Genomic DNA, 25,551 nt, shown 5'->3' on the forward strand with positions numbered 1-25,551 from the left:
AGATCTCAAGATGCCAGCCAGCCCCCAGGCATAGCGTTCAGCTGGTCAAGGGAGTGGAGCAGCTCATCGGAGGCCCCAGAAGAGACCTCCTTAGGAGGACAAAATAGATGGAACACCTGAAGTCTCTCATGTCCTAAGTGGAGACGTCGATGAAAGAACTTGGGAGTTTCGTTAGTGACAGGTGCCTGGAAAACCAAGGAAATAACAAGTTTGAGTTCACTTGGAAGAAAACAAAAATGTGCAACAAAAAGAAGAAATGGCTAAGGTTGAACATTAAGGGAGGCTCATTTGGAAGCTCTGTCCTATTATCACAACTTTTCTACATGCCTACAATCAATTTAGGAGAAAAAGGAATTATAGTGCAGGCAGCAAACCGACTCCTCGCTGAGGGCCGGCAGCTATGGGCCGTGAGTTGCCCTGTAGAAAGGCCTGGCAGGGCAGGGAGCTGGTGTCTCCAGCCAACAGCTGAGTGAGTTCGGGAAGGGAACCCCCCCACACCCTGAGCTGATCCTCAAGATGATCACAATGACCTTCCTGAGAGACACTGAGTCAAAAAGTCCCAGCTAAGCCGCACCTGGCCTCCTGACCACTGAAACAGTGAAATGTTTATCTTCTCAGCTGCTAGGTTAGGGGTGCTTGGTTAAGCAGAAATCAATAACTGATACAGTACACCACCTGGCCCTGTGTGTACAGTTGCCCCTGAACAACTAGGATGCTGGGCACCGACAGTTCATGCAGTAGAAGATCCAAGGATGACTTTACGGCCAGCCCTCCTCATCCACGGTCCGCGTCCTCGGACTCAACCAATCACAGCCTCCTCTTCCTCAGACTCAACCAATCACAGACTGTAGCCCCCGTCGTGCGCATTCAGTGGAAGAGATCCGAGCAAAACTGGGTGCAGACCTGTGTGATTTGAGGTCACCTGTATCAAACCTAGGGAAGACTAGAAATTAATCCGTCCAGCGCCTGAGAGGATACAGGATGGGAAGATTGTGAGCACCTGGTGGGAAGGACAGCTAAAGGCTCAGCTTTAACGAAGTCAAAACTGGTGTTGCGCCAAAAACACAAAGAAGTAGAAATGAGCATTAAATCAGTGAAAGTGAGCACCTCTTCAAAGAAGAGAAGCGTGGGATGGGGAGATGCGGGGTGTTTTATCACGAACCTTGTGTAACTATTCGACTTTTTAACCTTGGTGCATGAGTAACTGATAAAAAATGTAAGCTTAACAATTTCCTCACCACACAATTCAGATGTGGTTCTTTTTTCTTTTTGTCTCATCTAAAACTCTTTTAAAAATTTCACAGAGTGAAAACGCTCAGGCAGTTTTCCTCCAATAGTTAGTCCTTTAGACTATGTTCTGACCCTTGAGTTTTCCTTCAGTCTTTTCTCGTTTGTAGAGCCTCAAAACTTTTCACTCTGTATCAAAGCTTCTTTTTCCCTAAATCACTAATCTTTTCAGTGCTTTTCTTTTCTGTGACTGTGTGTATGTATGTGAGTGCGTATGTGTATGTATGTGAGTGTGTGTGTGTGTATGTAGGCGTGGTGTATATATACATGTGTAGGTGTGTATGTGCATGTGTGTATATGCACGCATGTGTGTAGGTATATGTGTGTCTGTCTGTATGTACATGTGTGTGGGGAAGGATCCTTTCCACTTCTGCCTTCCATCTAATGAAACAGAAAAGCCCCACAGTTGGATTGGTAGTGCCCCAGGATCTGGCTAGTGCCTGGCACATAGAAGGCACCCGGTACCTGTTATGTAAATAAATGAGCCTCCAAATTGAATTACAATCCACCAAAGAGGCTGGAAATGCAAGAACTGGTGAAGCTGAAAGAGAAGGGGTGAGGGAGGGCCCTCGGCTCACAAACTCGAACCCTGTGCAGGGCTGTGGCCATGCGGGCGTGGCTCCAGGCTGGCTCCAGGCTGAGCAGGGTGACAGCAAGCTGATGGCCACAAAGAGCAGGGGAGGGGCCAAGGCTGCCCCCAAAGAGACGCAGCGTTTGTGCAGATCAGTAAGCAGCTCCCAGCATCACGGACGGAGCAGAGCTCGTGCCTGGAGGTGGAATCCACTCCCCCAACACAAACAAGGACAGACCCGGATGAGGAAGGGCAGCCCAGGAGTGGAGCAAGGAGCCACCATCAGGCCCTGATTTCTGCCTGGGGCGGTGCTGTGGCCAAATGGGGTCAAGGAACGTGCCCCAGTGAGCCAGGCCAATTCCAGCTAACTCAGGCCACCAGGAACCAGTGACTCTCTTCCTTATTAGTTATAAGGTGTGGAGACTGAAGAGAACTATTCAATTTTAGAAACCAGATTACTTGATTTATGTCTGCCTGTCCCTCTGAGCCCCCAGACCCAGGGGTGTAGATGCCTATCTACTTTTGCTTCCCAATAAAATCCTGAACATCATGCTCCATGCCTGGAACATAGCAGGTGACCAGTAAATATTGGATGGATGGATGGATGAGTGAATGAACAAGTGAGTGAGTGAACGAGTGAACAAGTGAGTAAGGGAATGAGTAAATGAATAAGTGAGTGAGTGAACAAGTGAGTGAATGAATAAGTGAACAAATGAGGGAATGAATGATATCTCTGAGAGCTTGTGATGGAGAGTTCATTTTTTTTAATTTATTTATTTTTTATTGAAGGATAATTGCTTTACAGAATTTTGCTGTTTTCTCTCAAATCTCAGCATGAATCAGCCATAGGTACACATATATCCCCTCCCCCTTGAACCTCCCTCCTGTCTCCCTCCCCATCCCACCCCTCTAGGTTGACACAGAGCCCCTGTTTGAGTTTCCTGAGCCATACAGCAAATTCCCGTTGGCTATCTATTTTACATATGGTAATGTCAGTTTCCAAGTTACTCTTTCCATACATCTCACCCTCTCCTCCCTTCTCCCCATGTCCGTAAGTCTATTCTCTATGTCTCCTTCTCCATTGCTGCCCTGGAAATAAATTCTTCAGTGAGAGTTTATGTTTAATGGGGACAGAGTTTCAGCTGAAGAAGAAAAATTCAGGAGGTGATGATGGTGAGAGTTGCACAGTGTGAATGTACTTAGTGCCACTGAACTGCACAGTGAATATGGTTAAAATAGTATATTACATGACTTTTACCACAATAAAAACAAAAATTAAAAAATAAATCTCATTGCATGAAAGGTTTCCCCTTTGTTTTATAAAGGATGAAACAGGTTCACTGGAGTTGAGTGTTTGGCTCAAATCTCAGTCAGTAGGTGGCAGGACTGGAATTCAAACCGGGGGAAGACGTGACACTCCAGACAGATGCCCTGGGTTTGATTCCTGGATCCCACCCCACCCTGGTGATGTGCCTAAAGCTGGCACTCACCCTTCCCGACTCCTACCTACCTGCCTGGAAGGAGGTGATCAGGACACCTCTGCAGACAGTTGATCCTGGGAGGAGGTGATCTAGTACAGGAGAAGCAGGTAGGTGAATAGCTCAGGTACAAAGTAATTGCTCCTTGAATGTTCACTCTCATTAAAATGGTGCTACCTGGGTGGGAGGGGAGTTTGGAGGAGAGTGGACACATATGTATGTGCGGCTGAGTACCTTCGCTGCTTAACTGAAACTATCACAACATTGCTAATCAGCTATACCCCAATACAAAAGAAAGTTTAAAAATAAAGTAAAAACACAAACAAATTTTAAAAGAAATTAACTGTAAAAGCCCTTTGGTATTTGATGCTTGGTAAAATTTGTTACTTTGGACTCAACTGGAAAATACCCTGATGCTGGGAAGGACTGAAGGCAAAAGGAGGAGAGAGTGGCACAGGATGAGATGGTTGGATAGCTTCACCAGTTCAGTGGACATGAACTCGGGTAACCTCCTGGGGATAGCAAGGGACAGGGAGGCCTGGTGTGCTGTAGTCCATGGGATTGCGAAGAGTCGGACAGGACTTAGCAACTGAACAACAACAAAATTTGTTAACTGATAAAATCAGATAGATTTTTGATAAAGGTTGCATGCTCTATAAAAATGTTTATCAATAAAAATAAATAAAACAACGCTGCCTCTTTCTGCACACACACTTAACACCATCCTTGGCTCACTCTCAAAACACAGTCAGGCCTCGATGAACACAAAGGCTGAGCTAACCTAATCATCACCCATGACCAAGCTCGGCGGGTAAACAAATGAACGCTTTCTACCTTCCATGAGATGCACAATCAAGACCGCCACTCTTAGAAATGACACTGAAAATAATGAAATCTACCAATTATTGGAGACACAGAGTCTTTCCCACACACCCTTCCGGGACTTTCTAGAGTCGACGATTCTGTGCTGGTGCCTCCTGCCCCAGAAACGTGTCTTGCTTCCCCTGAGCAGGGTTCTGCTTATTTGCCCAGGACTTGCTTTCTCTCCAGACCAGTGCTGTTCAATAGAAACACTGGACTGGCCAGTAAGTTCATTCCATTACATCTTACAGAAAAACCCAAATGAAATGAACTTTTGGGCCAACACAATATAATGCAAGCCACATTTATAGTCATAAATTCTCTAGTAGCCACATTTAAAAAAGTAAAAGAGCAAGTAATATCAATTTCAATAATACATTCTATGTAGCCCATTATGTCCACTCAATGACTGGCCCAAGATGTAATCAAGATGAAAATGATTGGTGAGCTATTACCTTTTATTTTAGTACTAAGTCTTTGAAATTGGTGTATATTTTATACTCAGGTACATCTCAATAGGGACTCACCACATATCAAGCCCTAGCAGCTGTGAGTGGCCAGTGGCCCCCAGGGCACATCTCTAAGGAATCCTAAGGGTAGGAGTCTTGTCTGTCCTGTCCACCACTGTAACCTCAGGGCCCAGCACAAAGTCATTATAGAACCCAGTATACAGAAGGAGCTCAATAAGCACATGCTAGATGATTGGATGGATGAATGAATGGGATTCCAAATGCATCATTAATTTAAAACAAAAACACTTAACCTTGGTCCCACCTGTGAAATGGGCTGCGTGGCCCAGCAGGTTCACAGAGATCTGGGAAGTGGGTCGTGGCCATGACTGTGACCCATGTTCCTAGACAGAAAGATAAAAGGCTTCAGAAGAGAGGAAACGATAAAAGTGCCAGTTACATGTTCTAGCCTGAACTGGGTTCTTTTCAACACCAGTAGAATTTTCCCATCTCAGGAGTTTGGAAAGGGAGAGAGGGGGTGCACCTGAGAACGTCTGAACCCTAACCCTGCCTTCCTCCAGCTGTGGGACCTTAGGCAAATGACCTCACCTCTTTATAGCTCAATGTCCTCACCTGTAAAACCTCATTCGGTTGCTCTGATAGCATCTATATGCGGAGTCTAAGATATGACACACACAGGGACTTCGCTGGTGGTCCAGTGGCTAAGGCTCTGGGCTTCCAATGCTGGGGGCCCAGGTTCAATCTCTGGCCAGGGAATTAGATCCCACATGCCCCAACTAAGGGTTCACAAACTGCAACTGAAGAACCTGATGCAGCGTAGCCAAATAGATATTTTAAAAAATAAAATAAAATACACAAATGAACTTATTCACAAACAGAAAGAGACTCAGAGACACAGAGGACAAATATATGGTTACCAAATGGGAAAGGGGGTGAAGGAAGGATAAATCAGCAGTTTGGGATTAACAGATATACACTGTTATATGCAGAATAGATAAACAATACGGTCCTAGCGTATAGTATGGGGAACTATATCCTGTAATAGACTATAATGGAAAATAACCTGAAAAAGAATATATATATATATATATATATGCATAACTGAGGGCTTCCCAGGTGGCACTAGAGGTAAAGAACCCACCTACCAATGCAGGAGACATAAAAGACACAGGCTCCATCCCTGGGTCAGAAGATCTCCTGGAACAGGGCATGGCAACCCAGTCCAGTATTCTTGCCTGGAGAACCCCATGCTCAGAGGAGCCTAGCGGGTTATGGTCCATAAGGCCACACACAGTCGGACACGACTGAGCAGCTCAGCATGCAGGCACACACATGCATAACTGAGTCACTGGGTTATACACCTGAAACTAACACAGCATTGTAAGTTAACTATACTTCAATTTAAAAAGAAAGAATCCAAATGAAGTGCTTAGGGCAAGGTCTGATGAAGAGAAGCGCTAAGAGTGAGCACCTTTTGTTGTTCTTCTTTCACATCCTCCAAGCCCCCATCAGCTCTCCCCTTCCTGATGTTGCCAATTAGAACCCCTGACACAGCCACGAGGCTCTTGCTTAACCAGTTTCCTCGGCTTTCGCTTCCTCTTTTCTTCACCTCCTTTGTTGCTCAACCTGCCACTATCCCATCTGTTCCACTTTGCTTTCCCACTTTGCTTCTTAGCTCTGGGACATCTTCTCCATGAGCCAGGTAATCGCCCCCGAACTGCCTCCATATCATCATCTTCCTTAAGACATCCTGGTTCAGAGTCTGGAGAGTGTAAGTTCACCGGAGATGTTCTATCAGGTTCTTGAAGAAGAGCACAGATGATGTCATCACCTGCATCCTCATTCTCCTCTGCATAACAGCACACCTTAGCTATCATGGGTGCATCACCCACCACAGCCCAAGAGCCTAAATGGCCCCTGGGTATGGAGGCTTGGACCACAAACACAGGATAATAGCACGAAGGATTTAACTGAGAGGCCAGGTGGCTAAGGACACACACCACTGTCTTATGAAAGGCACCCAGAGAGTCCATCCACAACAGCTGAGGTCATGCCTTTGTCCTCAGTGGAATGTCTACTGAACAATCCAGGCCAACTTCTCCTTCCCTCTGACTCTGTTCTTCCAATGGACTCTAGTTATTTTTAATGCATTTTTTTATTGACATAGTTGAGGGCTTCCCTGGTGGCTCAAATGGTAAAGAATCTGCCTGCAATGCAGGAGATCCCGGTTCAATCCCTGGGTCAGGAACATTCCCTTGGAGAAGGGAATGGCAACCCACTCCAGTATTCTTGCCTGGAGAATTCCATGGACAGAGGAGCCTGGTAGGCTACCGTCTATGAAGTCGCAAAGAGTTGGACACAACTGAGCTACTAACACACACATAGTTGCTGTACAAGAGTATATACGTTACAGGTGTACAATATAGTGATTCACAATTTTTAAAGGTTATACTCTATAGTTATTATGAAATATTGGCTCTATTCCCTATGTTGTTCAATACATCCTTGTACCTTGCATGATGCATGCTCAGTTGCTCAGTTGTGTCTGACTACTTGTGACCCAGGGACTGTAGCCCATCAGACTCCTCTGTACATGGAATTTCCCAGGTAAGCATACCAGAGTGGGTTGCCATTTCCTTCTCCAAGGGATCTTCCCAACCCAGGAATCAAACCCGCATCTCCTGCATTGACAGGTGGGTTCTTTATCACTGAGCCACCTAGGAAGCCCTATCCTTGTAGCTCATTCCATACATAAGAGTTTGCCCCTCCATTAACAGTTTGCACCTCTTACTCTGTTAGCCCTCTATTGCTCCTCTGCCCGAGTAACCACTAGTTTTTCTCTAAACCTGTGAGTCTAGTTTAAGGAGCAGGACCAGCTGTCATCTTGCCCGAGAGAGCTGCAAACCCAAGGATCATCCTGCTGTTCCCTGGCCAGCAACCAGGGAAGTGACTTGACTCCATACAAAATATTTATCCAAGAAGAGTGATAGCCATTGGTTAAACCCATTAGCCTGGCTCTTTAGGAGATCCAGAATGAAGAATATGGAAATAATTGACTAGTCAGGGAAGAAGAAACAGCCAAACCAAACACAGATGGAGAAGCAGAGACACCACGTTAAGGAAACACAGAGTGTTCACCCTCTAGGTCGCTTCAGATGTTCATGAGCAAACTGAGTTAGAGAAATTGGGTGTGATGTGATCATAGCCTCCTGGCTACACTTACAAACTGGAGCAACTTTATAGTCAACGCCCATCTGGCCTGCGCTGCCTCAAAAACACCACCTGAGTCAGATCTTACCTGGGACACTTTATGGACAGGTAGGTGCCATCCCAGGGCAGCAAGGGGGAGGGGAAGGGAAGTAACAGGGCGGGAGAAGCAGATCCACACAAAGGGCGCGCTATTCAGCATCAGCGCCTCCAAAGAAAACACAGCTGGTGGTTCTGTCAGTGGGACCTATCAGGGGAGGTCAGAGGGCATCAAAGGCAGGGAAGGAGGGAGCTGGGGAGGGAGGGAGAGGAATTCACACGGCAGCTGCGGCACGTCCCCGTCTCAAGGGTCAGGGCTCACTACACCGGCATCAAGCCTCCTTCTCTGCCCCACCTGGGGCTGTCTTCACCCCCTGGAGCGTGAACTCACCTGCACTTCTGGTTGATCCCCCCGTTAGCATCTGGGAACCCACACCACACAGTGCAGCCCTTCGTCTGATCTGGATGTGGTGGGAGCAGCCAGGGCCACCATGAGCAGCAGGGACTGGGGAGGGGGATTAGGAGCCAGAGAGGCTGCAGCGCCCCCCAGCTGAGAGTCCGGGGAAGGCAGGTGGGGCCAGGGAGACTGGCGAGGTGCATGTCTGCATTCAGACCAGTGCATTCCTTTGGAGTCACGAGTTTCCCTTTTTACAGTTCAAATAGCCAAACTCAAAATGCACGCTGTGTCATTATTACCCTCCTTGAGCTTCAGCGTTGCTATAATCCCTTCCCAAATCAGCTCGGGTAGAATCTGTTCCAGTTTCACACCTTCTGGATAGGAGTCATCCCACAAGGTCAGCCCCACCTTCCCGATTAACCCTCCACACTTCCCTTAATCCAACACGTGCAGAGCCAAAAACCGAATATTCCATCCAGAGGCAAAGCACCCATGGTCAGACTATGGGCCCCGATAATCTTTTACGGAAACTAGAATGGCCAGCATCATCTCTCTCCCCAAGCCCAGAACCTCTACATTCCTGTTGGGGGTATTTACAAAAGCCATATGATGCTTTTTTTTTTTTTAATACATAATTCAAAGCAGATGGCTTAGGCAATGACATGTCAAATTCAAAACACTTCATTACATCAAGTCTCCTGAGAATGTGGATATGGGGTGGGGGGAATTTACACGTCAGGGTGGTTGGCTTCTAGTCCTGCCTGGGCACTAACAGCTGTGTGTCGTGGGCGGTACCCGACGGCATCCTGCTCTGTAAAGAAGGGAGTGAGAACAGATTCCCACAGCGCTGGCATCCCATGATTCTATTTTACCATGACCGAGCCAAAGAAAGCACTTCGTTTCAAAGTCCGTTACTCCGATTTTAAAAAATCAAGAACTCCTCGGGTTTAAAATTGAGGGGCATAGAGCTTACCACTGCTCTTCTTTCAGACAGAGTAAAACACATTCTAACCAGGGTCCATGTAGTTTGGCAATCACAACGCAGAATTTCCTTTGATTCTAGTGACTCTCATGGCTGTATGACTAGAGTCTGGTTACCTGGACTGGCTTCTCCCACAGAAACATAGGAGCCGCCTACCTTCTAGCTGACAGGTTGTCTATCTATAAAACAGACCGAACGGTGGTGTTGAAACCCTCCAGGGAGACTCTGGTGCTTTAAGCGGGCTACCCCTCAAATGTGTGTCCATGAAGGCTTCATCTTAAAATAACTGGGATTCTGCTAGTTCTGGATACCAGTTCACTATGAGAAAAATACCACAACCAAAATGAAAGAACTGAAGATCAAAGAAAACAGGAAGGAGACGCTTGGGCTGCCTGGACCAAGTTGTGAGCCATGTGGGAGGGACAGGGCAGGATGTGATACACAGTGCAGAGACTGTGGAGAGGGAGCCCACCCTGCTCTGAGATTCAGGAGTCATCAGAGAGGGTCAGAATGCTAAAATCCAGGAGGTGCAAGTCCATCCCATCCAGGAAATGTCAACTCAGAGGGTTGGCCACTAAAATGTCATTCGCTTCCATGTAAGGTATGTCCCGTTTTGCAAGTACTAAATATAGTACCAGCTATAAATGGCATTGCCAAACTGGAAGGAAAGAGACCCTCACCCAGGGTAAAACTTAAGATTTCCTTACAGGTGAACAAGGCAAACTTTTGCATTATTCTCAATAGATCTCCAGATCAAAAGAACACTCAACAGTCTCTGTAGCTATCGTAAGAGTTAAGAATTTCTGTTATAGGGGACTTCCCTGGTGGTCCAGTGGCTAAGACTCTCCACTCCCAATGCAGGGGGCCCGGATTCGATCCCTGGTCAGGGAACTAGATCCCCCATGCTGCAGCTAAAGATTTCTCATGTTGCGACTAAGACCCTGCACGGCCAAATAGAAAAATTTTTTTAAAGAATTTGTTATAAATTAATATGAGACACGGGTCTTATTAAACAATGCTTGATTCTTGGTGATGTTGCTGCAGGAGTACCTATGCACTGTTCTGAGTTAAAACAATATTTTTTTAAAGGTGCTCTCTATTTGCAGAGCTGACACACTGGCAGCGAACCATCCAAATGTTTAATGAATGACAACACATGGCGAGCATGACCCGGAGCAGAGCCTGAGGCCACAGGAGAAGGAAGGACTGACAGGGCAGTAGGTGGGGCTGTTGGAGGCAGTCTGGCTGGTAGGGGTGGGGGGCGCTGACCCTGCAAGGGGGCAGGAGGCCCTGGGAGCAGGCCTTGAGAGCCACAGGAAAAATCCTCGTAACTGTCCACAGTGGTGCCTGGGGGCTCCGTCCCCTAGTGGCAGTCCAGTCCCCCCTACAGTCACCCTGCAGAATGAATGGGTTTTGTTTGGCTTCTCTGAGATGCATCTCAATACAAGCGCTTTTGCCTGGAGTGAGTCAGAAGCAGGAAAGTCTCCAGCCTCACCCCAGCTGGTACTTTTCCATCCCTTCCCCTGGATTACATAACATGCCACATTTTTAGAAACTTAGTTCTAGCTGCAGAGATGTCTGTGCAAAAATTCCAGCTCCCCAGTCTTCAGACTCTCAAAGGTTTAAGAAAGGAGATGCTGGTGTTTATTGAGCTTCAAGGGGGAGGAGATGGAGAATAACGTATCTTCTTATAGGGTCTAACATGGCCACCTGGAAATAGCTGCTTCCTACCTTTTGTGTTTAGATAGGGACACGGTCAGAGAACCTACATATGGCTGGGCTTTATCTTGTTTCCAGAGTAGCACTTGGGAAAGTGCCCAGCTTGGATGTAGTGTTATATATGGAGGTATACTATTAGCTGCAATTCATACTAACATGTAGATTATTGACTGCAATTCATCCTAGCATGTGGATGATTGATTGTAATTCACACTAGCATGTAGATAGTTGGCTGAAATTCATACTAGCATGTAGATGATTGATTGCAATTCATACTAACAAGTAGATAATTGATAGTAATTCATACTAGCCTGTAGAATGGTTAATAGAGAAAGGAAATTTCTTGGGAACATCTGGAGAAGACTGGGCTCCTGAAATAAGGAGAGACTGAAGCCAGAGGAGAAAAACATGTTGGCAGAGATGGAGGGAAAGGGGCTCAAGGTAAAAGGAAAACGAGGCAGACACAGCCTCAGTGACCATCAGGTTCATTTTGCCTGATGACAAGTTACAAGGACCTAATTCTAGGTCTCTCTTGTCTCACCTCACCTGCTAGAATGTCAGCCTCATCCTTTTGGAGCCCATTTGTCCAAAGCAGTCCCTTGTCCCTGGTGACAAATTCTGACCAAGTCCTTTCCAATCTAAGTGCCTGGGAAGAAAAAACAACAGCCCGAGGCCACCTTGCCCTCAGTGGAGCTTCAGACAAAGGCACATGCGTGGGGAGAAGTGTCTCCTTGTTTAATATCTGCTCAGCTGCCAAGGACCATGAACCCATAGTCCCAGCTCCAAGCCCTGAGCCAGAGCCAAACAGGAATGGACAGAAATGAAGGCGCGGGCAGGACACCGTGGGCTTCCGCTGTGCAGACCTCCCTGTGGGCCAGGCCACTGCCCTTCCCCCTCATGCCCGCAAGTGCTGGCATCAGGCCTGTGTGCCATTTCCCGGGAGCTTCCCATGAAAAAGGTGCACTGCGGGGTAATAGTGTCACATCAACTTCTGGGAGAGCGAAAGCTAGTTGTACCCTAATGTGTTTTTAGGCAACTCATTTCTGCAGCAACGGCCACTGCCTTCTGGTCCCCTCGTCTTGCACAACCTTCCAAAGTGCCAATGGGACCCCCTACACTCTTGGTGTCAGGTGAAACTGTTTCAGATGGATGTTCAGCTTAGACCCTGAGAAGCAAACTGGGTGGGGTCGGGGGGGGGCGGTCCTGATACACTGATGGAAGTCTGCAGACCCCTGCCCCTGCTTCCAGAACAAAGACAGGCACGTGTAGCACAGCTGTCATGCTCCCCATGGAGCAAGCGGCTTTCCTTCGGGTGCCCTCTCTGCATGACAACTGCTACAGGGCAATTGCAGCAACTGATCTCCCGCTCCAAAGATTCAGCCATCCAGCCAGTCCACGGAGAGATATAGTGACCCCCAGTTTTTCACCTAATAAATATCTAGTAGCAGATATACATTGAGTGCCGGCTGGATGCCGAACATAGGACCAGACACAAGTCACCAAAGAGAAAAAGATGTGCTCCCCGCCTCCGTGTCCTAAAGACTGACAGTCTAGGTAACAATGGTTACATCTCTTCCCAACTCCGCGTTCAGAAGATGTCACCGGGGCAGCTTGAAATCAGTCATGTGGGAGAATTTACTACAGAAATGGGCAACCACTTCAGGCCCGGGTTTTGTTATTGCTGCTTTGGTTTCTGCGGTGTGCTTTTGTATGTGTGTATGTTTGAGGTGGTTTGCCAGCACATCACTATATAACGATGGTGCGACTGAAGGGCTCAAGCAGAAAGCACATTCTTCTGCCTTAAGGGATGGAGTAAGGCTTTTACACAGGACAGGGCACACTAGGTGTGCATTTCAAGCTGAGTAAGATTTCACCAGGCAGCGAAAGAGGAGCAAAGAATTCCAGAAAGAATAACGTAAGTTGAGGCACAAACGTTTCTAATTCAGAAAGCTCTAGAGATTCAGAGAAGGAAACCAATACAGTCTGATGCGCTGCCCAGGGAAGGCAATCGAGCTTTCAAGAATTGATAGGATGGGTCTTTGGCAGACATGGTGTGGGGATGGGTAGGGAGGAAAGACATTAGGGTGGAGCAGATGTTGCAGGTGAGGTGAGAAAAGAAAAGGGAGATCTGGAATTAGGTCCTTGCAGTCAGGAAAAATTAGGTCCTTGTCATCAGGAAAAATGAAATTGACAGTCACTGAGGCTGTATCTGCCTTCATTTTCCTTTTTACCTTGAGCCCATTTCATTCCATCTCTGTCAACACATCTCTGCCTCCAATCCCTCTCTATGTCAGGAGCCCAGCTCTCTAGATGTTCCTATGAAACCCCTTTTCTGTATCAACCATCTACATGCTAGTATGAATTGCAATCAGTCATCTACATGCTTATATAAATGGCAGCTACCTTTCTGCCTCTATGTGTGACACTACATTTAAAATCTCCAAGATGGGCACTTTCTTAGGTGCTTCCCTGGAAGCAACAAGATAAAACCCAGTCTGATCAGCATGGAGCTGGGTAGCTCAGCTTAGGAAGAAAAGACTGATGCCTCTCTCTTCTATCCTTCCGATCTTTGGAGTCCCCATGGCAGGTGTTACACGTAAAGAAGACACTGAGTGACGTTGCACAGAAAAACCATAGCTCTCATGAGTCTGCACATCATAAAGACAGAGCAAGGACCTGTCTCCAGTTCAGACTCTGATGTTATCAGTATCGTCCCCAGGTGAGAAACTCCTTCCTTAAAAAGCACTACTTATTCCCTTCCTTTTCTCCAATAACACAAATAGTGAGCAGAGAAATTCTGTGTTTATGGTTTAAAAATTAGCACAAAAGACCGTCACATTAAAATGGCCCAAACCCAGAACACTGGCAACATCAAGTGCTGGTGAGGATGTGGAGAGACAGGAATTCTCATTTGTGGCTGGTGGGGATTCAAAATGATACAGCCACTTTAGAAGACAGCTTGGCAGTTTCTTACAAAACTAAACATACCCCTACCACACAATCCAGTAATTACATTCCTTGGTATTTACTCAAATAAGCTGAAAACTTCTGTCCACACAGAAACCAGCACACAGATGTTTATAGCAGCTTTATCCATAACTGCCAAAACTTGGAAGCTACCGGGATAAATAAACTGTGGTGCATCCAGACAATGGAGTATTATTCAGCATTAGAAAGAAACGAGCCATCAGCCAAGAGAAGACATGGAGGAAACTTAAGAAGCCAATCTGTAAAGGATGCACACTATATGATTACCACCATGTGGCATTCTGGAAAAGGCAAAACTATACAGACAGGCAAAGGATCAGTGGTTGTCAGGGGCTGGTGAGGAGAGAGATGAATTGGTGGAGCAGAGAGGATTTTAGGGCAGTAATACAATGTTACAATGACAGATGCATATCATGATAACTTTGTCCAAACCCACAGAGTGTACAACATCAAGAGTGAGTCCTAATGTCCAGTGCAGACGTCGGGTGATGATGACCTAGGTCCCTCAGTTGTAACAGGCGCACCACCTGCTCGAGGAAGTTGATCACCAGGAGGCTGTGCCTGAGTGGGGGCAGGGGGCATATGGGAAATCTCTGTACTTTCCCCTCAATTTTGAAACCAAAACTCCTCTAAAAAATAAAATGCATTTTTCCAAAAAGATTTTAAAACGTAAGGGAAACAGCCTGAGTTTTTAAGGGGGTCTCTCTGCTCCCCCCACTATCCTCAGCCCCTGAGGAGGGTCTGCCCCCACCATATTCCTGGGAGCCACCAGATGGCGCTGCTGCAGCCGTCGGCGCTCCCATGACTCGAGGCCAAATTGGTGAGGAGCCTGATTCCAGCAGCAAACGCCTGGCAAGGATTCGTGTCAACATGGGGACTAACAGATTCCTCAGGAGGGCTGAGATGAAGCTGGGAGAGTGAGGAGCAAGTAGAGAAAGGAGAAAAGAGAAGTTTGACAGGGAAAGGAAAGTAATGATCAACTAAATGTTGGCTCAGAAGGCATTACGGTGTGACATCACTAAGACTTCCCCATGGACAGTTTAATTTAAAAGGGCAGAAAAAAAGAGCAAATTAGGGGGATGCGGTTCCATCTAGTTTGTGCATGGCTTTGGAAGACGGTCTAAGAACTCGCCCTGCACTGTAAGGACAGGGCGAGCACAGGAGGTTCGGCTCCAGCGCAGACAGCGCACATGCCCCGGGTACCACTTCCCGCTTGCAGTCTCCCGCCTTGCTCCTCAGAGCCCCAGCGTCTGGCTCCCACCTCTGCCATACACTGCCTGGGCCTTGCCAAGCCTCCTGGTGATGCATTTGTAAAATGGGGATAGTATTACAACCGCCTTCTCATAGCCGTTCTCAGATCATTTGTGTGAAAAGTATCCCGTAACCGGAAACCTTTGCAATCAATTATTTTTACCATCATCACACTCTGCAGCAGCAGCAGCAGCACACTCTGCACAGCCCCCACGTCCAACAGCTGTTCCCACACCCACAGAAGCATCACAGTCACCGTAACTGTGCTTCCAGGGGGGATATTTTTTAAAATTTTATTGACATATAAACATCTACTTCTGTGTTATTGACTATGCCAAAGACTTAGACTGTGTGGATCACAATAAACTGTGGAAAATTCTTTGAGAGATGAGAATACTAGACCACCTGACCTGCCTCCTGAGAAATCTGTACGCAGGTCAAGAAGCAACAGTTAGAACTGGACATGGAACAACAGACAGGTTTCAAATCGGGAAAGGAGTACGTAAAGGCTGTATATTGTCACCCTGCTTATTTAACTTATATGCAGAGTACATCATGAGAAATGCTGGGATGGATGAAGCACAAGCTGGAATCAAGATTGCTGGGAGAAATATCAATAACCTCAGATACGCAGATGACACCACCCTTATTGCAGAAAGCGAAAAAGAACTAAAGAGCCTCTTGATTAAAGAGGAGAGTGAAAAAGCTGGCTTCAAACTCAACATTCAGAAAACTAAGATCATGGCATATGGTCCCATCATTTCATGGCAAATAGATGTGGAAACAGTGTCAGACTTTATTTTTGGGGGCTCCAAAATCACTGCAGATGGTGACTGCAGCCATGAAATTAAAAAACACTTGCTCCTTGGAAGAAAATTTATGACCAACCTAGACAGCATATTAAAAAGCAGAGACATTACTTTGGTGATAAAGGTCCAGCTAGTCAAAGCTATGGTTTTTCCAGTAGTCATGTATGGATGTGAGAGCTGGACTATAGAGAAAGCTGAGCACCGAAGAATTGATGCTTTTGAACTGTGGTGTTGGAGAAGACTCTTGAGAGTCCCTTGGACTGCAAGGAGATCAAACCAGTCCATTCTGAAGGAAATCAGTCCTGAATATTCATTGGAAGGACTGGTGCTGAAGCTGAAGCTCCAATACTTTGGCCACCTGATGCGAAGAACTGTCTTGTTGGAAAAGACCCTGATGCTGGGAAGATTAAAGGCAGGAGGAGAAGGGGACGACAGAGGATGAGATGGTTGGATGGCATTACCGACTCAATGGACATGAGTTTGAGTAAACTCAGGGAGTTGACGATGGACAGGGAGGCCTGACGTGCTGCAGCCCATGGGGTCTCAAAGAGTCAGACACAACTGAGCGACTGAACTGAACTGAGTGACGTAGAGTGGATTGACAATGTTGTGTTGGTTTTTTGGCATTTGGCTTGGCATGCATGCTTATTTATGTCTGAGTCTTGTGACCACATGGGCTGTAGCCCACCAGGCTCCTCTGCCCGTGGGATTCTCCAGGCAAGCATACTGGAGTGGGTTGCCATGTCCTTGTCCAGGGCATCTTCCCAACCCAGGGATCAAACCTGCGTCTTCTACATTGCTGGTGGATTCGTCACCATTTGAGCCATCACGGAGTTTCTGCTGTACAGCAAAGTGGCTCAGTTATATGTATATACATTTTCCATATTTTCCATTACGGTTTATCACAGGATACTGAATATAGTTCCTTGTGCTGTACAATAGGACTTTGTTTTGCATCCATATCTATGATATGTAATATAGAATAGTGTGCATCTGCTAACCACAAATGGAGGGGAGTTTGGGGTCTAGTGGGATTTTAAAACCCTCATTGTTGCCTCGTGTGAATCACTGCAATAATCCCCAGGTCAGTCTCCCACTTGACATCCCTCAAAAGCCACCCTACCAAAGATCGCCAGGTCTCTAAAGCAGGGCTCAAGTCATGCTATCCCATGCTCTGACACCTCCAATAGTTCTGCCGTCATCTTCCACATGGAAGAAGGGCTCCTTACCTCGGCACTTGGGGCCCTGCAGTTGATCACAGCATCCTCCCCTTCCACACGTCTCCCTCTAGTCCCAGCACGTGCCCTGTATCCCTGGACCGTTCACTGTCTTCTTAGCCTGGTCTTCCACCTCTTGCTCAGGCTGCCATGTAACTCCTGTTCCCGCCTACCAGCCTCTCCTGGCAAAATCTTAATGCATCCCCTAACTCTTCTAAAAGGACCCTTTTGATTTATTTCTTATCTTTTGGCCAGCTGCATGTGGAATCTTGGTTCCCTCACCAGGGATCAAACTCTCAACCCCAGCACTGGAAGCGCAGAGTCTTAACCACTGGACCACCAGGGAAGTCCCTAAAAGGACCCTTTTTTATAGAGTACTTTCATGATCCTTGTTCCTTGATTCTACCTATCACTGAATTCCTCCCAAATCATACAGGTTTCATTTCTATCTCTGAATTACTGAGTAAGCCTTGCAATACTAAACCCTGAATGAACTGATTTAGGGTTTTCATTTCATTCATCTTCTGACCAAAGCATAAAACTCTGCAGAGTGAGTGCCCGCTGGGTTTTCCCAATATGCCCCCCATCTCCAGTACAGCTCTTTGCCCTTGATGAGAGATCAATACATTTTTGCCGAATTGACTTGAAGGAGTAGAAGAGGACCAGGGTCTGAAGGGACTTCAGTGAGGTTGGTGAAGATGGTAGGGCTAATTGTTAAGAATTTTAATTGAATGTGCAATGAGTATAAACCACTTTTTAAAATATGCTTAGAATCTGTGCAAGTTTTTTTCCACCTGACAGTTACATGTTCTTCCTGTAAATTGCCAGCAATGACTGAAGTTTCTATGTTGCAGTGTCTCATAAGTATAATCTGTAGAAATCAAGGTGGCTGCATTTCTGAGCCTCTGTTTCTAACAGCTCTTTTCTGCTTCCCTCCAGATGTTTTCAGGGTTTGATGAGAACATTTTTCTACAGCAGTGGTTCTCCAAGAGCAAGCCTCGGACCCACAGCATGAGAGTCACCTGGAAACATATTGGAAATGCAAATCATCAGGCCCCCCACACCCACAGACCTACTTGATCAGAAACCCATGGCGGGGGTGGCAGGCAGGGAAGAGAGTAATCTGTGTTTTAACAGCTTTTCAGGGGCCTCTTGGAGAAGGCAATGGCACCCCACTCCAGTATTCTTGCCTGGAAAATCCCAGGGATGGAGGAGCCTGGTGGGCTGCAGTCTATGGGGTCGCTAAGAGTTGGACACGACTGAGCAACTTCACTTTCACTTTTCACTTTCACTTTTCACTTTCATGCACTGGAGAAGGAAATGGCAACCCACTCCAGTGTTCTTGCCTGGAGAATCCCAGAGACAAGGGAGCCTAGTGGGCTGCCGTCTATGAGGTCGCACAGAGTTGGACACGACTGAAGCGACTTAGCAGCAGCAGCAGCAGCAGCAGGGGCCCCTGATGAAAATTAAACCTAAGGACACCAATTCTTGACACTTCCACATCAGAAGTGTGGTCCATGGACCTGCAGCATCCACACTGCCTGGGAGCTTGAGAGAAACACAAAATCTCAACCTCACCTCCAGTCCTGCTGAATCAGCATCTGTATTTTAACAAGACCACTGATGAGTACTTGGCAGGCTCAGACTTGAGAAGTGTCTTGCCTGGAGAATCCCAGGAACAGGGGAGCCTGGTGGGCTGCCATGTATGGGGTCGCACAGAGTCGGACACGACTGAAGCGACTTAGCAGCAGCAGCAGCAGCTTCTAGAGCACTTTGGAAAAAAAATGCCTTCCATTAGGAAACTGTCATCAAGGCCTGTGGATGATCAAAACAGTCCCACATTTCTACCACTTCTTCCACCAAAGGATGGTGTCTATGTCCCATTCTCTTGAATGCATTGGCCAGTGACACAGTTCCATCAATAGATATGGCTGTGTTGATGTTGTCTATGCTCCCAGGCTGGGCTTTGAAAGACCTGAGGTTTCTGTCTTCATCCCTGAGAACAGTGTCTTGTGGGACTCATCAACACACTGTCAGAAGCCCCTGCAGATGCCAGGAGGAGGAGGGAAACTAAGACTGTCTGGTTCCCACTCCTGCTGGCTCTCTCTGACAGCCCATGGGCAGCCATGGGAATAAGCCATGGAGCATGTCCCAACCCTGGTGGACCCACAGGAGCAGAAGACACCCCACTGAACCCTGTCACCCCCACAGACTTGCAGCAGCTAAGAAAGGTTGTTGTTCTAAGCCACTACATTTTGGAAGCTTTGTTATACAGCAGTATAAATCTGAAACAGGATGCCAGTGAGTGAACTAACCACGTGACTTCTGAAGTCATCTCTGTCTAAAGTCATTTGCTGAATTATAAAACTATGAATAATGTTCACAGCAGCACTATTCACAACAGCCAAGATCTGGAAGCAACCAGAATGTCCAGCGATAGAGGACTAGATAAAGAAGAATGCATAACCAAGGGAATATTATTGAACCATAAAAATGAATGAAATAATGCCATTTGCAGCAACATCGTGGACCTAGGGGGCCTCCCAGGTGGTATAACTGGTGAAAAATCTGCCTGCCAATTCAGGAGACGTGGGTTCAATCCCTGGGATGGGAAGATCCCCTGGAGTAGGAAATAGCAACTCACTTCAGTACTCTTGCCTGGAAAATTACATGGAAAGAGGAGCCTGGCAGGCTACAGTTCATGGTGTCATAAAGAGTGAGACATGACTGAACACACACCTACGTACACACAGACCTAGAGATCATCACACTTAGTGAAGTGAGTCAGGGGAAGACAAATACCATATGCTGTCACTTAAATAGGTGGGATCCATAAGGTTCTTGTTAGCAGATATAAGTTATTACATTGGAATGGGTCAACAGCAAGGTCCTACTGAATATAATAGCACAGATAACATATTCAAGACCCTATGCTAAACCATAATGGAAAAGAATATTTTTAAAAAGGATGTATATAAATATATGTATAATTGAATCACTTTGCTGTATAGCAGAAATTAACACAAACTGTAAATCAAGTGTACATCAATAAAAAAGTAAAAATTTTTAAACAAAATTATAAGTATTATGACGTCTATGAATTTTCCCTGAAACTCTCAAAAGTAGATAGATATAGCTATCTGCAAGATGAATAGCCTGTGAATGGAAGACTGCTCAGAAAAACTGAATCTATCATACAGCACAGGATAAAATCCAAATCATTCAACGAGGGCCACTCATGGACCGGGAAGGGTAAGCCAGAAGAGAGTTCTCTTCCTTTGGCCAGAAGCACCTATAACATAGCCAACAATTTCCTCTAAAACAGAAATCATTCACTTTATTTTTAAATTTTGGTGCTTCTAGCCAGGAAAAATTCATATTCTTGAAAAATAAATTCAGGAAGGACACTGTGTCTTAACTCTGTGTCGATAATCAAATTCGGGTCGATCAATGTGTACGGAGCTCCAGCTGCAGGCAGAGCTGAGCCCAGGTGTTTCCAGGACCACCTGCACCACCTGGGCGCAGCAGCAGAACCGTGTGCCCATCCTCCTTGGACCACTTGCCGAGGACTAGATGACTCCAGTTACACAGGGTTGGTTATGGGCATCAGTGTGAAAATGGTGACAGAAACTCAGGGCCTCCAGCTCCCTGCTTCTGCACCCCCTCCTCTCCCTGAACTCCCTCCCAGAGCTCCCAGCCCAGAGCCTGCATATATTAGGAACTCGATAGCTGAAGCATTTTAACAAATCATTTTTCTGGTCTCTCTGTTTCTTAATGCCCCCTTCTGCCGTTGATAACTATTGGTCAAAAACTAGAATCTGGGACTTCCCTGGTGTGCAGGGGACATGGGTTCGACCCCTGGTCTGGGACGATTCCACATGCTGCATAGCAACTGAGCCGGGCACCACAGCTACTGAGCCCTCGTGTCCTAGACCCTGTGCTCTGCAACAAGGGAAGCCAGTGCAAGGAGTCCACGCACCTCAGCGGAGAGTAGCCCCCAGTCGTCGCAACTAGAGAAAGCCGAGCATAGCAACGAGACCCAGCACGACCAAAATTAAATAATAATAAAATGTTTAAAATAAACAGAATCTGAAACATATCACTTATGTGTTAACATGAATTTAAATCAATGTATCACTTCTCCTGGGGTCTTTGCATTTTGCCCCATTTATGAAAAGAAAGGTGTTAATTTTAGGCAGGTAGGTAAGTAAGTAGTAAAGAATTCGTTGCCTTCCTTTTTTTACTTAAATTTTTCTCTTCAATGAAAAGGGTCTTTCTTAGTGGCATCACTACAGAGGTTAGTGGGCCTACACCCCCTACTCTGTGCTAAACATGTAAAGGTATAGGATGTGGAAGTGCGGATAGCGCACGATCAACAAGCCAAGGAGTACCCTGGCCGTCGGTATGCCGCTTGGTACCGTATGCAGAAGTCCCACAGTGGCGGGGGATCATCCCCACGGTACGCATGTGTGACCAGGAGAGAAAGCGCAGGTGTAGAGTCGTGGGAAAAGCCAGGAAGTCTGGCGAGACATCTATTCCAGCCACTTGCTGAACCCAATATGGCCAGAGGAAAGCCCCTCAAGGCCACCCACCCGGCTCTATTCGGCTTCTATGGTCAGCCACCGACAGCCAGCTGACTTAGAAGTGTGAAATAAATGATGCTTATTAAAGCCTCCAAGGTTCTAGAGCTATTTGTTCTATAGCAGAATCCCAGCAAAAGCCTAGCACAGTCAAGAAATTAAACATTTCTGCAACGAATTCAGAGTGTTAAGGATGCCAGGAACTAAAAAGGACTAAATGTGAAGCAGCTGAACTGAGGTGGATGAACCTAGAGCCTATTATACAGAATAAAGTCAGAAGGAGAAAAAAATATCATGTATTAACATATACATGTGGAATCTAGAAAAATGGTACTGATGAACCTATTTGCAGGGGAGTAATTTATCAAAAGATGCTTACTCCTTAGAAGGAAAGTTATGTCCAACCTAGATAGCATATTCAAAAGCAGAGACATTACTTTGCCAACAAAGGTCTATCTAGTCAAGGCTATGGTTTTTCCTGTGGTCATGTATAGATGGGAGAGTTGGACTGTGAAGAAGGCTGAGCACCGAAGAATTGATGCTTTTGAACTGTGGTGTTGGAGAAGACTCTTGAGAGTCCCTTGGACTGCAAGGAGATCCAACCAGTCCATTCTGAAGGAGATCAGCCCTGGGATTTCTTTGGAAGGAATGATGCTAAAGCTGAAACTCCAGTACTTTGGCCACCTCATGCGAAGAGTTGACTCATTGGAAAAGACTCTGATGCTGGGAGGGATTGGGGGCAGGAGGAGAAGGGGATGACAGAGGATGAGATGGCTGGATGGCATCACTGACTCGATGGACGTGAGTCTCAGTGAACTCCGGGAGTTGGTGATGGACAGGGAGGCCTGGCATGCTGTGATTCATGGGGTTGCAAAGAGTTGGACATGACTGAGCGACTGAACTGAACTGAATAGAGATGCAGAGGCAAAGAACGGGCTTGTGGACACAGCAGGAGGGTGGGGTAAATTAAGAGAGGAACACTGACATACACACGCTTGCCAGGTGTAAGACAGAGAGCTAGCGGGAAGCTGCTGTACAGCACAGGCAGCTCAGCTCCTGCTCTGGGGTGACCTAGAGGGGTGGGATGGTGGGGGGGTGGTGGAGAGGATAAACAGGAGAAAGTGGCGTCAGAGGGTGAGATGGTTAGAGAGCACCACCAACTCAAGGGACATGAACTGGAGCAAACTCTGGGAAATAGTGGAGGACCGAGAAGCCTCACGTGCTGCGGTCGATGGGGTTACAAAGAGTCAGACGCTACTTAGTGACTAAACAACAAATATATATACTTATGGCTGAGTCACCTTATTATACGGCAGAAACCAACACAACACTGTAAAGCAATTATCCTCCCATTTAAACAGATGAATTAAACAGAAAAGGATGTCAGGGCTCCAATGCAAAGGCAGGCTTCATCAGGGAAACATTCCCTGCAGGGCTGTCTGTGGGTCTCAGGATCACACAGTCCACTGAGGACAAAGAGCACATCAGCAGGAAGCCCCTGGGGTGGCCTCTACATCTGAAGGTCGACCACAGCGCTTCACATCCCTGGCAAGACAGACTCTGTCCTGCTTGAAGCCCGTGAGAGTTCACAACCAGAGGCGCACAGTGGAGGGGGTGCTGACCAGCGTCAAACACTCCATTCAACTCCATTCAGGTTCTCAACTCCATTCAGGCCATTTCAATAAGCCACCACATCTTGTGAGGAAACACAAGCATGGGTATGTCCATGAGCACTAAGTTGAGGGCTTTGTAGAGACTCAACAATGCAAATTGATTTTTTTTTCTTTTACTTTGGAAAACAATTCGTCAATTTCTCTTTTTATTCCAATCATGATAAAATGCACATGACGTAAAATTTAATGTCTGTTATGGACTGAATATTTGTACCACCCCTGCCCCAAATTTATGTCACAGACCCAGCCCCTAGTGTGGCTGAATCTGGAGATGAGGCCTCAAAGGAGTGGATTAAGGTTAAATGAGGTCATGAAGGTGGGACTCTGTCTGATAGAATTAGTGCCCTTAGAGGAGACACCAGAGAGCTCTGTCTCTCTGCACACACTCACAGAGGAAAGGCCACATGAGGACAGAGCAAGCAGACTGTCCAACAACCAAGAAGAGGGCCTTCATCAGAAACCAAATTTGCCAGCACCTTGATCATGGGCTACCAGACTCCAGAATTGCAAGGAAATACAGTGTCTGTCATGTAAACCCTGCTGACAGGAACTTGTTATGCAGCCCAAACAGACAAATACACCTTTTCAACTATGCTTACATGTATAGTTCAGTGACATTAAGTACTTTTGTGTTATTATGCAAAACTGATTTTCTAATGTTGTTCAATTAGGAATGAGACAACGGTAAAGAAATTTTTTTTTGCAGATGAAATCATAAAAGTCTAGAACTCTGCATTCAGATTACTTTTCAAATACCTTTAAACTCTCATTCGTTTGTAAAGACCCAAACTAGAAAACAAAACTCTGTGACTATGTTTTGTAACAAAAACCAGTGGAAAACTTTGACCAGTGAAACCATCACACCCAAGAGTCAACAAATGAATGTTGTTGATATGGTTAAGTGAGAATGGTTTGGTAGGTGGATTTTATTTTTTAGAATTTCCTTCTTTGACTCTTTTGGTTGACCCGTGATTCCCGGTGTTGGTAAGTTAGATAAGGGAGTTTGTACAGATTCCATTCCATGTGGCTGCACCTTCAAGGATGAATTGGTTTCCACCAGGCAAAGAGGGAGAGGGTCAGAGCCCAGATGGATAAAGTCACAGGAGCATAACTGTACCTGACATACCAGGGAACTGGGGAGGTGTCAAGTGTGACTGGGACACTGGACCACAAGGGCATCCCAGGAGGAAAAGCAGAAAAGTGCATTGGTCCCAGATCACGTAAGGCTTTGAAAATCATGCTAAGATATTTGGACCTGACCCTGTGTGTGGGCCCTGAAGGTTTTCCTCAGGGTTGGGTCCAATACAGCACAGAGACTGAAGGAAGGGGGGACTGGAATCAGGTGTTTCCTGCAAGAGTCCCTGTAAGAGATGACAAAGGTCTGAAATAAACAGTAGCAGCAAAATGGAAATGTGGGCGCAGACACATTTGTAGGGGCAGGTGTTTTTTCAAATAAAATTGACACTTTGTGGAGAGAAAGAATAAATTTTTCAAGACACTTTGTGGAGAGAAAGAAGTTTTTCAAGACTGATGAAAACGTTTCTAGCTTGTTTCAAATAATGGTTAAGGTTGGAAATTTCCTCCCGGCAGGAAATTGTCCTGGAGCTTTCTCCTAGGCAGATATCTTTTTGACATGGATTAATTAATTTTAACTGATTGCCTCATATTCCTATTGCCACTTGGAGCAGAAAGTGAGAGGGGGGATTAAAGGGGGAGAATTCAACACCCCTCTGGTTCACAGTGACCTAAACCATCGAACAGGATAACAGCCAAAAAATGGAACTCTCCTAGAATCAGCTGCAGAGCCAGATTAAGAGTGGAAAACCCTGGGTGTGGTGCCTATAGCAGGATTTATTGAGCACATAGAATATGTACCAAAAGAAAATGTCATCCAGGGCTTCCCTGGTGGCTCAGTGGTAAAGAATCTACCTGCCAATGCAAGAGACCAGAGTTCGATCCCTTATCTGGGAAGACCCCACATGCTTGGAGCAACAGCCTGTCAGCCACAACGATTGATCCCGT

General features: G+C 46.3%; 1 long non-coding RNA gene across 1 annotated transcript; it reads left to right on the forward strand.

Moving 5' to 3' along the window:
- The first annotated feature begins 7,538 nt into the window (after nt 1–7,538).
- Nucleotides 7,539–18,431, forward strand: LOC104998131. The gene is made up of 4 exons (XR_826415.1): nt 7,539–7,985; nt 10,399–10,513; nt 13,587–13,730; nt 18,216–18,431. It is a non-coding gene; the product is annotated as an uncharacterized LOC104998131 (long non-coding RNA).
- Nucleotides 18,432–25,551: the final 7,120 nt, after the last annotated feature.

This window comes from Bison bison, unplaced genomic scaffold (genome assembly GCF_000754665.1).
Source record: "Bison bison bison isolate TAMUID 2011002044 unplaced genomic scaffold, Bison_UMD1.0 scf7180017864323, whole genome shotgun sequence".
NCBI lineage: Eukaryota > Metazoa > Chordata > Mammalia > Artiodactyla > Bovidae > Bison > Bison bison.